Consider the following 15,515-nt stretch of genomic DNA (forward strand, 5'->3'; position numbering starts at 1 on the left):
CTTAAACAATGGGTAGCAGGAGGAAATTTACAAGGCATATCTGGCATACAATGGGCAAGAAAGAGTTTATGACTAAAAAAATGAGATATTTTAACTAGGACTATAAGCCCTGTGAAACATATTTAAATGTCAAGTCTTTCCTTATTAAAAACTTATTGGTTGTTTCTTAATATATATTATGAGACAAACTAAGTGACGTAAGACAATGACTGTATCATTTACTCATAAGTGGATAATTTAAGTTGGGCTTAACTGAGTTTTTTTTTTCTTCTTCTGTTGGTCTTATTTGGATCACTAATGGAGCTTGAGTCCTGTGACAGGTCAAATGGGCTTGGGTGGTTTTGATGACTTTGAATATATGCTCTTTTTTGATGGTCTTAAGCCAATGATTCATCCAATTTGGGGTACATGTCACAACCCCACCACACTATCTCCACCCCTTTAGCTTTTCCCCTTTCTTCCAATCTGCATTAGGTAAAATCTGCCTTATGGACTTTGCTCTTCTACCAGGGCCGGGGTGAAGACTCTGGTGCCCTTAAATAAACATCAAGAGAGACAGGAGTACCAAGTGAGACTTAAAGTTGGAGATAAGTTCATCCTATTTATTAAGTGTGGAGCCAGCTCTGAATTACCCCAGGCTGTATGAAACAGCAGTTTTCAGGTTTAGCCCTGCCCTGATTTATGCTGTTTTATAAAGCAGAGGTTTGCTCGGAGCTAGTTGATTTTGATTGCAAATGCTAAGGCAGAATGCCTTGGTAACTTGCCTGGAAAAAATAGATAACCACCAGATATTAGATATATAGAAATTATCATAAACAATAACCTACTTCATGGCACAATCATAAGGCAAAAACTGATAAATAAATGTATAGAGCTAATAAAAATTACTACCTCTTTTTAGAAATACCGAGGTGCCGCAAGAAATTGAACACATGCTTGAAAGTGGATGGGCAAGGCAAAACTTTATTTCTGCCAGAAGGACATGCTACCAGAACCTAGCTAGCAAGCATTCCCGGGTGGAGAGTCTGCTGGTTTGTATACCTAACACAGTGCTGCCATTTGCCCTGATTGGAAGACTCAGGGGTACAATGTACATGATTGGTTAATTTTAAAATTAGAGAAGGCAAAAGGAGGGCTATAATTAAAATGGCTATAATTGGATTCAATTAAGGCTGAATATTATATACTGAAAATGGACCATCAGACTTTCTATTTCTTACACTGTGAACTTATCATTTTAAATCAGTAGCACCATGGATGCATGAGTGTATCAAACTGATATCAGAGAAACCAGACCCCCTTGAGCTTATCAGACTCAGACCCAAACCAGTGATCAAGGCAAACCCCACTCAGCTGGAATGCCTAAAAGGAAGGGTACCTAGGAAGATGGTAAAGTTGCATACATACATCAATCCATCATATTATCAGATTATCTGATGAATTCATCATGAGTTCCCATGGGACTTCAGCTCAGCTTGATCTCCCTGCTGGACTTGGCCCACTTTGAACCTGCCTGCTCTCCAGACCCTTTCCCCTTATTTGAACAACTCAGCACCTTGAACAACTCAGAACCTTGAACAAGTTCCATGCCTCCAACAAGTGCTTCCACTGGGTTCCTACCTTGCTGAAAACCTTTGGAACTAACTCCTTTGCATCTGGATCCACTCTCTGTTTTTCAGTTCTGCCTCTTTAAACCCTGTGGTCATTTTTAGCCATTTTGCAACCTATATATCATTATGTAAAATGTGATGTGTGACTTGAATGTTACAGACATTACTAATTAAGATTGAAAAGGAGTAAAAGAACCTGTGATTACCCAGCTCACAACTACCAAGAGAACCATAAATATTCCACAAATCAAAGCCAATCAAAGTGATATAAGTTGTATCAGGCCTGTATTTTTGGCCAAACTAAGGTTTGCCAGGAATGGGCTCCTTCAGCTGTCATTCTCCACACCACAGCTGCAAAATGGTTCCTTGTTCTGTCCTCTGCATGCAGCCTAGAGAAAAGGTGGCTTCTTTTCCCTCACACAGATATCCTACAGCATGCCTTTCAGATTTGTCACACAATGTCCTTAATCTCTAAATGCTCTGTATCTAGACACACCTCAGGCCTCCCTCCAAAAAAGGAGCTGGCGTTCCTTTAATTTCCTTATCCCTCCACTTTGCTCATGGAGGGACTTTTCTGGCTGGTGCTTCTGGCCGGGGTGCAGCAGTAGCTATGTCACTAGGGACTTTTCCTTATTTTATTATATCCAACCTCCTGTGTGTCTGGTCTGCTTTGAATGTCCAGTATTACATTCCAGTAAATTATCCCCCTCCCTTTTTTTTGTTCACCAACCTTGCAGAGAAGCTAACTGTCTGCTTTCCTGGTTTCAAGTCATGGAACAGCCAGGAAAGTGACCCTTCCTATTCTGCCATCTTGAAAAGCCTCAAAAAGGTAACACTAGTTAGGGAGACAGGGGGTCCTTTCAGAGAGAGAGACAGCAGGTCCCTCCTATCCTCTAGTTTTATTGGGAGTCTCAGGGAATCCCATCCATGTCCATCTTTTGACTTTTGTCTGACAGCCAGGTCACATCAGACTTCCAAATCCTCATTTCACATGGTCTTACCCCAAGATGGAAAAAATTGTACTATTACAATGATACACGGAAGAGCCAAGCTCACTCTGGGTGACTTTGGCTCATACTGACTGGTTCTAATTGGAATTTGTTTTTTACAGATTTTATGGTTAGGGGACTTTGACTATCTTCATGAGTTCTGGAATCTGATTTTTGTAAATGTTGAAGCCAGAATTAAAAGAGGCAGTCAGTATAGGTAGGTAAATGGAGTCAGGTTGGATCAAGGAGACCAATTTGAATGAGTCCAGAAAGTTGGAGAGGGATTGAAATGCTAATGCCTTCAGAGCCCTTCCTGTACCCTTATCAAGATAACTTGCCCCTGCTCCAACCTGTTGCCAAGGTAACCTGTCCCAGGGATTCTCCCTCCCTACAAGGAGTTGTTTCTTACCCCTCCTTCCCGCCCAGATCACTTCACCTTGGCCCCTCCAGCCCATAAGCTTCTCACCTTTTGTCCATCTCATTGAGCATCTCCTGGGCCTACTCATGTCTGCAGGAAGGATAGAGATAAGGGAAAGAGAGCTGAATAACAAAGGAAGCTTAACAAATATAAAAAAGGCAAAAACCTTGCTTCTTGGGATACCAGGATACCGGTTATACCCCCCTTTTCCCTCCTGAGAGAAGTCTATGTTACCCCTTTTTAAAATAAACCCTGCTTTATATGCTTGCCTTGGCATGCTTCTCTAATGTTACACTTCAACGTGTGAGGGAGCAGAACCTGTCACTGGTAACCAGTAGTATCAGTATCACAGAAGTCCCCTGCCCCTCAGGGTAACTTTTGCTCTTTTTGTTGGCAGGGAGGAGACTTTGGGATCTTCAGTTCTCCTGCAGATAACAGGTTTTTGCTGAGGGATGTTTAGCATATCCTATTGAATTAAGCCAGGTATGTTGCAGGTAAATTGCATTTTAAAAATAAAGCATGTAGTGGGGGCAGGGAAGCTCAGTGGGCCAAGTTCATAGAATTATCTTCTTAATTTCATGTTCCAACTGTTCATGTCTGTTAGCTATCAGAAAGAGTCCATGGTCTTTGGAGAGTATGCATAGGTCTGGTAACCCTGAGCAACAATGCTAACACTGTTTTCTCAGTGAGGAGAAATTGAATCTGTGTTTTCCTGGTACGTGTGTACAGGATCTAGGCCAGGTATGGAAAGGACAAACAGCACTTTGTCTATCTTTCTTTCTTATATCTTGTATACTAAATACACAGCATGCCAACAATACCTACAACATGATTTGTCAGTATCTGAAAGTAATATTTATTTTCATTTACTTCCTAATTTCCCAATAATTGAGAAAATTTATCATTTTGTGACCTGAAACAGAATGTAACTACATCCTACCTAGATAAGCTGAAAATTTTTATAATTTCTAAAAATATCCAAAAGAAGTTTCTAACAGGAAAAAAATGTTTGCCATCACACTTTGCATACAGTGGATTTTCCAAAGCATACAGAAGATCATGGTATGCTTCAAAAGTGTGAATTCTCTTATTCTACAAATAAAGTAATGTCTTCATTAAAGGTATGAAGAAACAACACAATGCCATCTAAAAATAAGAGTACCACATTAGCATCTGCCTCTGTCCCTTTTGGCCTTAACTTTGTGGTGCACATTGACCTGACATCCAAATGTCAGTATTTGCATCTTTTTGCCTGAGGACTTCTCTTGTTCCCATCCTTCTCTTCTCTATGCATAGCAGGCTGGAAAGGCTGGAGAATTAACAGTTCCCCAGGAGCAGCAATGAACCCATACTGACAAAAATAAAACATTGGTGTACTGCACCCTCACCCCAACTTCCTCTTCTATCTGCTACAAAAACTCTCAGGTCCAAGTTCTGGTATCCCCAGTTACCTAACAGCACTAAATTCCATTTGTCCACAATGTCACCAATCTTGGTAATGCATCCTGAATCCTTTGTCTTGCCATCCTGTTGCTTCTTGGGATTACCTCCTAATGAACCATTTGCTCTCAAATCCTGGTTTGGGATTCTACTTCTGAGGAAGGAAATCTAAGACCAACAGTTTGTTTTTAATCAAATCATCTAATTTTCAGATCTGATCTGAAGTCCACAACTCTTTCCAAAAGACCCAGGCTCTTTCTTCTGTATTGAAAATTCTAGAGTTTAAAAATTAGAAAAGAACATACAGAATATTACTCCAAATCCCTCGTTCTACAGAGAGAAAACTGAGCATGAGCTGGAGAACTTGCAGATATCAAACAACTTCTCAGGGGTAAGGGAGAGCAAGGCTATCCCGTGTTGATCGTGTTCAAAGTATCTATATGTCCTAACTTATTGCCTATGAGGCAATCAAATACAATATTTCAATAAGGAAGACAAACTTATAGATAGAAAAAACATAGGCCAGAAGAGGAGTCAGGGAAGGAGTGGAGGAAGAAAAAAAAAATCCAGACTAGCTAAACAGTGGAAAGTTAAATTGAGCACATGAGCACAGTGGTTCTAAATTTTGGATACTCATTGGCATCACCTGGAGAGTTTTTAAAACCACTGAAGCCTGAATAGAGTCTCCAGAGATTCTGATTTAATTAATTCAGTGTGCAGCCTTGGCATTGGGACTTCAAAGGAAAAAAAAAAGTTGATTCTAATGTGCAGTCAAGATTGAAAACCACTAGTTTGGTTTAACTGTATAATTTTTTTTCCATTATTGAGATAAGAGATCACTTTGCTTCCAGTAGGGCCTTTTAGAGGTTCCAAATATATATTTTTTAAATCAAGAAATAACAAAGTTGTAAAAATGTTGGTATATTTTAAAAGTCACATTTAACTAGCTAACATGCATAAAAGGCACTGTTTAAAATAATTGTACATTAACTCATAGTGCTTGTTGAAGACCAATTAATGACCCACAAATATATCCACAACCTAACCCCCAGAATTTATATATTTCCTTTTGTGACAAATGGGACTCAGCAGATTAAAGATCCTAAGATGAACAGGCTACTTGGTTATGGGAGTGTGCCCAGTGTAATCTCAAGTCTCTTTAAAAAACAGAGTCAGGAGTGTTATTCAGAAAAAAAAAATGTAAGAGGTGTGAGATGTGGAATAGAAACAGAGGTTGGGCAATGCTGTAGCTGGAATGCTGCAGTCTCTTGGAGCAACAAGAGACAGATTTTCTCTCTTTTGGGGAAAAGAGATACAGCCCTGTCAACACCTGGATTTAGTGGCTTGAGACACATTCCATACTTCTGACCTCCAGAACTGTAAAATAATAAATTTGTGTTGTTTTAAACCACTAAGTTTGTGGGAAGTAGTTACAGCAGCAGTAGAAAACTAATACAGGACTGGTGGGGAATGCTATTGATGAGATATAACTTCAAAACCATTTAATAAAGATTGTCTTTCACCTCTATACCCCACTTCCACCCTTGTAAATAATGTAATCTATAGTTAAGGTTAAAAGTCTAAAAACAGAACACTTTGTGCCTGTATAGCCCAGGACAAATGAATCTCTTGGCCAACAGTGATGACTCTGACTCTAAGGGCATATGATCATTTCTAGATAATATAAAATATGATACATGCTGACATTTGCCTCAATGCAATATACTAAACAGAGAATTAGAGATGCTAAATGCAAATTTAGCAAATTCATTCATCTATTTATGTATTCATTTGCCTATTCAATCAATATCTTTTGCTCCATTGTGAAATGACAGATATGAACCTTACCTATAATTACAATAATATAACTGGATAAAAATTCAAATAAAAGGGGAAGTAAATTTAAAAAATTGTGATTTAAAAGAAACATTTTAGGTTGAAAGACTTCAGTTTGAAACATCCCTGGGTAGTACACTTGCAGTTGGAAGATAAAACACAAATCCCCAGGTAAGTATGAATTTCAGAAAACTACAATTTACAAATAACTTCTAGCTTAAGTATGTCTAAAATATTTTATTGTAATTATATCTAAATATTGATTGGTGAAATTCAAGTTAAACTGGGCATGCTATATTTTTATTCACTAAATCTGCCAATGCTGAGTGCAGGTGGTTCTTAGCCAGTATTTCAAGATGTTCGACTGGGTTACTGGTAATTTGTTGCTATACTTTATGAATGATTTATGTTTACAATTCTTTTGGTGCATTGCTAGATTCTGTTTCATAGTTTTGTTTTTGTTTTGAGAATTTTTGTATCTGTATTTATAAGTGAAATTGATGTGAAGAATAAAAGAAGATGGATGTCCTAATTCCAGAATAGAGGTATTTTTTTCTTCTATCCAGGCCCTCAATGGATTATAGGGTGGCCCTTCTTTATACAGTCTACTGAGTCAAATGTTAAACTCTCCCAGAAATACCCTCACAAACACACTAAAAAGTAAATACATTTTCAGCTATGTGGGTATCCCTTAACCTAGTCAAATTGACACATAAAATTAACCATAATAATTACGTTAGCTGACCCGGATTTCTTTTAGTTACTGTTTGCATGATACATTTTTCACATTGTTTTTTCAAACTGAAGTGAGTCTTTCAACCTAAAGTATGTTTCTTTTATATCATAAGTTTAAAAAGTTATTTTCCCTTTTATTTGAATTTTTATCCAATTATAGTTATTGTAATTATAGGTAAGGCTTATTTCTGTCATTTCCCCTCTCTAATCATCAATTAATATCCATTTTGTGTGAAGTAGACTTTCTAGTCATTTAATTTAATTTAATTTACTATCTTTAGGTTATGTTTATATTGGTTAACCTCAGGATTTCAATAAATATCTTAATATATAAAAGTTCTAGTTTTATTAACACCAGTTTAATCATATACCAAAATTTTACTGCATTATAGCTAAATTCCCTATCCAACTTTTTTGTGCAAATTTAAAATTATGGGTTTAATGCATTTTAAATTATATAAAAGAAAGTTCAAACAAAAACTACATTTATACTTTTTAAAAAATATTTGCATATATGGTTAACTTTAACAGTAGCCTTTTATTTTCATGAAGATTTCATTTACAGGTTAGTATTCTTTCAATCAGCCAGAAAGCCTTTCTTTTATAATTTTTGTCAGATAATTCTGATGATGACAAATTTTCCTAATTTTTATTTATCTGAAGATGTCTTAATTTTTTCTTCCTTTTTAAGGACCCATTTTACTAGCTATAAATTGTTACTTGAATTAGTTGAAAAGAAACTCTTCCTCTTTCAACACTTTAGATATATCATCTTTTGTCTTTTAACCTTCATATTTTTTGATAAGAAACCTGCTGTTAATCTCATTGATAATCCCTTGTAGATAATGAAGTTCTTCTTATTGCTGTAAAGATTGTCTTTTCAAAAATAGTTTTTGATTATGTGTGTTTAAAGATAGATCTCTTTAAGTTTATTCTATTTGAGTTTGTCGATATTCTTTGATGTTTAAATTCATATTTTTTATCAAATCTGGAAAATTTTTCGTCATTATTTCTTCAATACTACTTTCTTTCTAGGACTTTTATTATATGAATATGTCTATATATTTACTTAGTCCTATAGACCTGTGTGTCTCTATTTATCACAATTTTTCTTTCTGTTCTGCAAAGGAAATATCAATTAATCAATAGTCCGTTTTGTTGGTTCTTTCTTTTGCTTACTCTTCTACTAAATCCCTCGGGTAAGTTTTTCATTCAATTATTGAATTTTCCTACTTTAATATTTGTATTTGATCCTTTTAGATATTTCCTATTCATTTATTGATAGTCTCTAACTAGCAAACTATCACTCTCATACTTTCCTGTGCATCTATATTCATGTTATTTAACTATGGTTAAAATAGCTGACTTAAAGTCTATTTTTATTAATTCTACATGTGAGCTTTCTTGGGAACATATTCTATCTACTACTCCTTTTTTTTTTCTCTGTATATTCCATACTTTCTTAGGTTTTTTGCATGTCTCATAAGTTGTGTTGGATATCTAAAATAATGTGACAACTCCAGAAATTAAACTATCTCCTTGTGAATGTTTATTTTATTGCAGTGTTGAGCTGTGATGGTGATGGTGTATTTGTTAAGTGTCTTACCTGAATAATATTATAAAGTCTGTATTTTTTGTCAATTATAACCACTGAAGTGTCTAGGTACTTAGTGTAACAGGTAGCAAATTATTAGACATAAATTATCTTAAATGCCCAGAATCAATATTTCCCAGGGCTCTTCTGTGTGTCAGTTGAGGAACACCTTCAAACTCAGCCAGTCATTTGACAGTTCTGCCTTATCCTTCATTTCCTGCTTGCAAAGCATTCATGGTTGTCCACAGGTGTAAGTTTATGGACTTCTCAAGCCTTTTCTGAACATGAACTCAGCTCTGGTCATGTATACAGCTCTAGACATACACATAATATTTTAGATCCTCAATGCCCTGGTGGATATCACATATCCTTACATTTCCTTAAACCTGTTTGTTAACGTAGTTTTAGCTCCAATTCTCTGTCTTAGTCACAAAATCAATTTCTTCCATTTTTTTAAAATAAATACACACTATGCAGTTAAATGCTCTTTGTACTGGATGAGTTCTGAATGAAGTCAAATTCAGGTAAACTTACAAGTGGGGTTTTTGGGGAATCCATTGACAGAACAAATAATGGAAAATCTATGGGAAAGAGTAGAAGGAACTTTATACCTGTCCTTTGTGTTTCTGCCAACCTGCTGGATTTAACCATGATTGTAGGTTGTATATGTTTTTGACGCTACCACAGAACTGAAGGGTAGGGTGACAGAATTGCGCCAGTTAAAGTGTCCTAAGACAAAGTTCACTGTTTTCAGTGACATACATATATTGTTATTTCAAAAATGATTCCCATCTATCTCCCAATATTTGGTTAATTTCCAGTATTATGAAAATGTCGATTTTTTCTTTCTTTCTTTTTTTTTTTACAGATTTCATGTGGCTTTATGGAGAACAGAATGTTCAAAGGTCCTTGCTCTATCATTTAAAAAAAATCTATCATATATCAATACAAATTCATGAAATATTGGTCTGAGGAGTAATTAGAAAGATTTAAAATTCATTGTTGTTTATTTCTCAATACTCCCCTGTAAAGAAACAATGTGCTATGCATATCATAGTCTAGCTTTATGAACATTATACATATTCATTTTACTAGGAGAAATAAATTGCCCAAGTCTGGACTTAGAAAATTCTAGAAGTATAGTAAAATGTTCCTTGATATAACTCTTTCATGTTCAAGAGGGTATCTGGAACTTGGGGAGGCATTTGAAGAGCTAAGAGATAAATTTTCCATTGTGGAATGCTATCCCCAAAGAGCAAGCAAACTCTGTTGCAATCAGAACTCTTGCTGTTGCTTTGTTGTTATAAAACAGACTGTTAATGGTCCTGGTATTGACTATTTTTATTTTTATTTTGTTACCATTGAAGGTGATAGTTCTCTCTGAAAGCTAGGTAAAAGTATGCATTTAGCCTCTGCATGATCCCTTATAGAAAAATAATTGACCAAATTCAACACTTTCCTACTTTCAGATCATAAACAACATCATTACATCCTTGGAGTCAGAGCTTATCATCACAAGCCAAGAGGGCAGTTTGGCTCAGGCTACACAGTTAGGAAGACTGCAGTGTTACAATTTCCATATCATGCCTAAGTTATATTACACTTTCAGTCACAGAAGAAAAAAATAAAGCCTTATAAGATAAAAGACGTTGTTATGTAAAGTGTATAAAATGTGATATATGGATAATTAATAACACCATCTTATAAGAGATTTTGGATACATAGAATCTCAGGCATGACTCTAGACCTCCTGAATCAGAATACACACTGAAGCACAATGCCTGGGTGACTCACATACACATTAAAGACTGAGAAGCACTGGCATAGATAATCTAGCCATGGCTTGTTGAAATTTGATTGTATACACTCCATTAAACAAGGCCTTGGGGAATGTAAAACATTGTTTTTAGTCTTTCTTGCTGCTCTGTTCTCTTCAATTGCAAAGGCAACAGGGCAGCTAAGAAATTCTGACCTCAAAGCAGCCTCTTATAAATTGTTAGCTTAGTTATGTTAAATATCACTGTACATACGATTTCGGTATAATCTCTATAACATGAAACAGAAAAGGCATCCTTTTATACCTCTTAAGAAAATTCATTTATGGTTCCTAGGGATATTTTACAGTCGCTTCATTCTATATAGTATGCAGGTCGACACCTTCCTTGGCCCCATCTGCAAAGAGATGCCAAACACCATTCCTAGCCTTTTGAAAGGGAAAGATGTAAATGAAATAATGAGCTACAGGCCTTGCATTATTGCAGAGAGGTAAAGTTTCTGCATATAAATTATTACAATTATATGGCAAATGCAATAGTAGGTTATCAATGGGTCTTGGAAGGAAAGGCCCAATGAACATCAGGAGTTGTCTTAAATCAGGTTCTCTGTAAGAACTCTAGAGAGAAGGAGTTATCATGAAAATTAATGTGTATAGTAGGTGAGAATAACGCTGACTTATGAAGATCATTATGGCAGAAGAATGTAGTAAAGTGGTCAAGGATGCAACCATTCAATGGATATTCTCTAAGTATCAACTGTGTGACTGGCACCATAGTTATGGTTTAAATATGAGGTGTCCCCCAAAAGCTCATATGTGAGACAATGCAAGAATGCTCAGAGGTGAAATAATTGGGCTATGAGACTTTTAACCTAATAAGTGCATTGATCCCGCTAGGGATTAACTTGGTGGTAACTGTAAGAGGACAGGGTTTGGTTAAAGAACGTGAGAACCTAGGGGTATGATTTGGGGGGTCTATAGAGTTTTCCCCCTGCTTTTCCCCTTCCTTGTTCTGCCATGATATTCTGCCTCATTTTGGACTACAGCAATGGAGTTGGCCATTCATGGACTGAGACCTCTGAAATTTGTAGCCCCCAAATAAACTTTTCCTCTTCTAAAATTGTTCTTCTCTGGTCTTTTGGTCACAGCAGTGAAAAGCTGACTAAAACAACCCTGTTATGGATAGTTATAGAATCTGACCAGACAGGACATTCCAGAGGATACTGACCAGCACCCCACAACAGCAAATGTTAGTCCTCATACCTGGCCCCAGCTGTCTCTTTTCCAACTGTTAGGCAGGCCACCCCAGTGGAGTCCAGGTGACCCTGTGGGGAATTGGGCACCCTCTGAAGCTCTAGGAGCTGAGTTACTACATAAGGAGGGCTAAGGTTACTAAATTAAGGGTCAGGAAGCCAAGATTCTACTTCATGCTTCTCTACTTCAGCATTTCTCCTTTCTCTGATTTATTTTGCTTCCTGTAAAAGTAGGAAAACTGAACTTGAGATTGTCTAAAGCCTTCTTCTACAAACTCTGCTCAGACACAAGCCCAAGCCTCATTTTATGGGTCAAGAACATGTTTGATCTGCCACCTCCTACCTCGAAACTAACCGGGTTAAACTTCAACCCACATATTAAAGGTCATTTGCCCATTGGCAAGGCCCATAAAATGAAAATGTTCTTTTTCATTTGCCTGAAATTAGCCACCATGTATTCCTCTTAAATAAACATCTAGTGGAAATTTTTCACCTCATGAATTTTCACAACTCACAGTAAATTGAGGTGTGCCTTCCCGTTGTACAAAAGCTCTTCTGCAGCATGCCTTTTCCTTCTACCAAGATGAGCAAACATCTTGAAGTCAGTGTTACACAACATCTTTTATTTACCATTGCATAATGTTTTTGAATTATAAAAGCCATGCTTGTGAGAAAATGTGCCATTGGATCACAAAATAAACCATGCCTAAAGAAAATCTTTTCACTCAGATGACAGAGTTGCTATGAAGGAGGTGGCAGCTTATACAACCCTTAGCCATAGTGTCCAGGAATAAATAAAGTGCCATTCCAGATATATTAATGACAATAAACATCAGAGTCTATCAGTGTCCCCATTTGCATGGTCAATAGCCGATTCTGACCACAGTGTTTGTTCAGTCTCCCAGTTTGTACAGAGATCTGAGCTATGTTTCTCTCAAAACTTATACTAGAGAATCAATAGCACATATTGTCCTTGAGTTTGGAGTAAGTTGGCAAATGCCAAGTTCAACAAAAGGCAGCAACGTAATAAGTGTTCTAAGTGTTAACAGTTACACATCTCAACAGCCAACTTCATAGGATGTGCAAAACCTGAACACTAGGTAGGAGTTAAACTGATCTTTTAAAGGGGAAAATACAAAACTCTACAGAAAAGAGGGTGGCATTTCTTTCTTAGAAAGTTCTAGGCTCCTAAGGACACAGACTTTATTTTTAAAATTCAACTATAAAAATAAGCATCTGTGTGCTAATGTGGCAGCACACAGAAGCTATTTTTTATTAAAAAAAAAAGAAAGAAAACTATTTCTGAATGTTCAATGAGGGATATACTCCAGAGGGACCAAATCATAAATGACTTATGTTTATACAAATTTAAGACAAAAAAAAAAAAAAACAGTGTAACTGCCAGCTGCGGACCACGCAGTAAAGACACCTCACATTTTAGGCACATAATGACTTTGGAAAATATTCTAGTTTGGCTCTTTGGGGTTTGAAAGTGAAACTAAAAGAAAACAACAATAAAAAATAGTTTACTTTGTATATTTGTATTATCTGGTTAGCCATATTATTCAAAATCCAAAAAGACAAAAAAAAAAAAAAAAGCACAGAAAGTTGGATTTCAAGGGGCCTCGAAAAGCCACACAGGTACCCACTCAAGCATGAATTCCTAGTATTTAGAGTAGGCCTGGATACTACTGGGGGAAAGATGAGGTCATTAATGAAAAGAAAAATAAATCTCATTTCCCTACAAGGCCCTGATTGCTTACCCTCCCTCCCCTCTCTCCCTCCTTCTTTCCTCCTCTTACTCTCATTCCTTCTCTTTGTTTCCTTCCTCCTTTGTCCCTCCTTCAACATCTCCCTTTCCTTCCTCCCTCTTTATACCTTCCTCCCCTCTTTTTATCTTCTTTGTTTCTCTCTGTCTGTCTCTCTCTGTCTCTCTCTCTCTCTCTCTCTCTCTCTCTCTCTCTCTCTCTCTCTCTCTCCAGCACAATGACCTTGACATATCATACATTTGAATCACATGGGATACAATATCTCATTTTTCTGAGCAGACAGGTTGCAGAATCACATTGGTCATGCATTCTCATATATACACACAGTAATAATAATGTCTGTTTCTTGCTTTTGGAAAGTTTAACTTACATTGTGAAAAACTTTGTTCCTTCTAAATTCCTCCATTTGTGCAGTTCTCCACCTTCTGTCCCATCAGAATAAGGACATTTGGCTCCTTTCTTTCCTTGACTTCCAACCTCTCCAAACACACACATATGGCTGAAGAATGAGAAAACAGAGCTGCAAGTTAGATCAGGGACACTATTTTATTTTATAGAGTATCTACATTTTTATCATTTAGGTACTTTACCTAAGGGATGGAAGAGAAGCTGACCAGACAATATTAATACACTAGTCAAATCTTTTGCATATTTCCCATGTGACGATGCGCAACATACTTACAAAGACCATCTCACACTGTTCTTGCCACCTGCAAGAAAGCCAAGATTAGCCTCTTTCTTTACAGAAGGGTGTTAAGAAACAAGCCCAAGGTCAACTAGCTCAGAATGGCAGCATTATGCATTGAGCTGGTGCCCGTTTACCTCCCAACCCAGTGCTGTCAATCACTACACAATCCTGTCTTTATATGGTGCCCTGTTTAATTTTTAAAATGGCATTCTAGATAACTTTTCTTTTCACACATTTTTTTTTTAAGAATCCTAAGGAATCTTGGTTCCTGTTTATGAGGTCTCTGCCCTGCAGGAGAGGTATTCAGCATCCACAAAATCTGATGAGAGATCTCTTAGCACCCCACCCTTACAGGGTCTCTCCTCCTTCCTGGCCTCTGCTCCTCATGCTCCTTCTGTGTGATGTCTGTACCTGTCCTTTCAGAACTGTGCAAGTACCACCTACCTACCCCCATGACATCACTTTCAGGAAATCACCCCCTCCCTCAGCACTTTGACTTAACCTGGAGAGACATCCTTACCTCTGAAGTCCTTAGGTTGGAGTCATGACACCTCCCCAGCTTAGGAAGGCCTCAAGGGCAGAGTCTTGTCCCTAGCCATCACTTTACACACTCACCCCTGCTGCATACATTTATCAATAGATCTCTATTCTTAGCATCTCCATGAAGCGCTCAATCTGTCCTCATTCCCCTGATCTGCACACTCAGCTCTGCCTTCTGGAAGGAGTATAAGCCTACTTCTACTCCTAAATTCCTTTTCAAGCTTACCCTGCTTAAAAGGATCACCCACACAGCTTAGCATTTCTCCCAGCAGCCTGGAGAGAATGAGGGGATCACAAAACAGCCAACTGTGTCTATATTTTGTGCTCAAATTCTACATTTACACAGGACCAAAAAAGCAAAACCACACTAACCCCTGGAGAGTCTCAGCTTCCAAAGGAGATGTTAGAAGAAGATTGCTTTTGACAGAGACCCTCAAGAGGAGTGGGAACTTCCCATGGCACATGTAACCATGAGCAAAAAGCCCCCGAAGCATTTGGGCATAATTTCCTCTCTTAATAAAAGATTAATTCCCTTGTAAAAGGCTGTGTGGGGACCACTCATTACTGATGAACGGGGCCATTCCATTTCCCAGTGCTGTGTCTGACCTGCTTGTGAAAGCTTCATAATGTGCTGTCAGGGGGTCATTGCAGGGATGGGATAGATGAATGCAAATGAAACTAAAGAGGAGGCTGCACTGACCCAGATTAAGGTGCTAGTGGCTGCTCTCAGTTCTGACACATCTATTTCCATTTATGCATTTTCATTTTCACTCATTAGACAACCCCCCAAGCAGGTCTCATTCCTGGGTTCTCCCTGGAATGACTGGCATGTTCTAAACACATCTCCATGGGCTCTTCATTCTGGCTGG

General features: G+C 37.5%; 1 long non-coding RNA gene across 3 annotated transcripts in view; it reads right to left on the reverse strand.

The window, feature by feature from the left end:
• LOC144378052 (uncharacterized) overlaps positions 1–14,900 on the reverse strand; it is a 105,002-nt gene extending 90,102 nt beyond the window's left edge. The window contains exons 1-3 of one of the 3 annotated variants that reach the window (XR_013439549.1): positions 14,627–14,900; positions 14,101–14,128; positions 13,789–13,917 (exon numbers count right to left, since the gene is read on the reverse strand). This is a non-coding gene — a long non-coding RNA (uncharacterized LOC144378052). Of the gene's footprint in view, positions 1–13,788; positions 13,918–14,008; positions 14,129–14,626 lie in introns of those variants that run through there. The other 2 variants (XR_013439547.1, XR_013439548.1) reach the window with 2 other exon arrangements.
• Positions 14,901–15,515: the final 615 nt, after the last annotated feature.

This window comes from Ictidomys tridecemlineatus, chromosome 5 (assembly GCF_052094955.1).
Source record: "Ictidomys tridecemlineatus isolate mIctTri1 chromosome 5, mIctTri1.hap1, whole genome shotgun sequence".
NCBI classification, from domain to species: Eukaryota; Metazoa; Chordata; class Mammalia; order Rodentia; family Sciuridae; genus Ictidomys; species Ictidomys tridecemlineatus.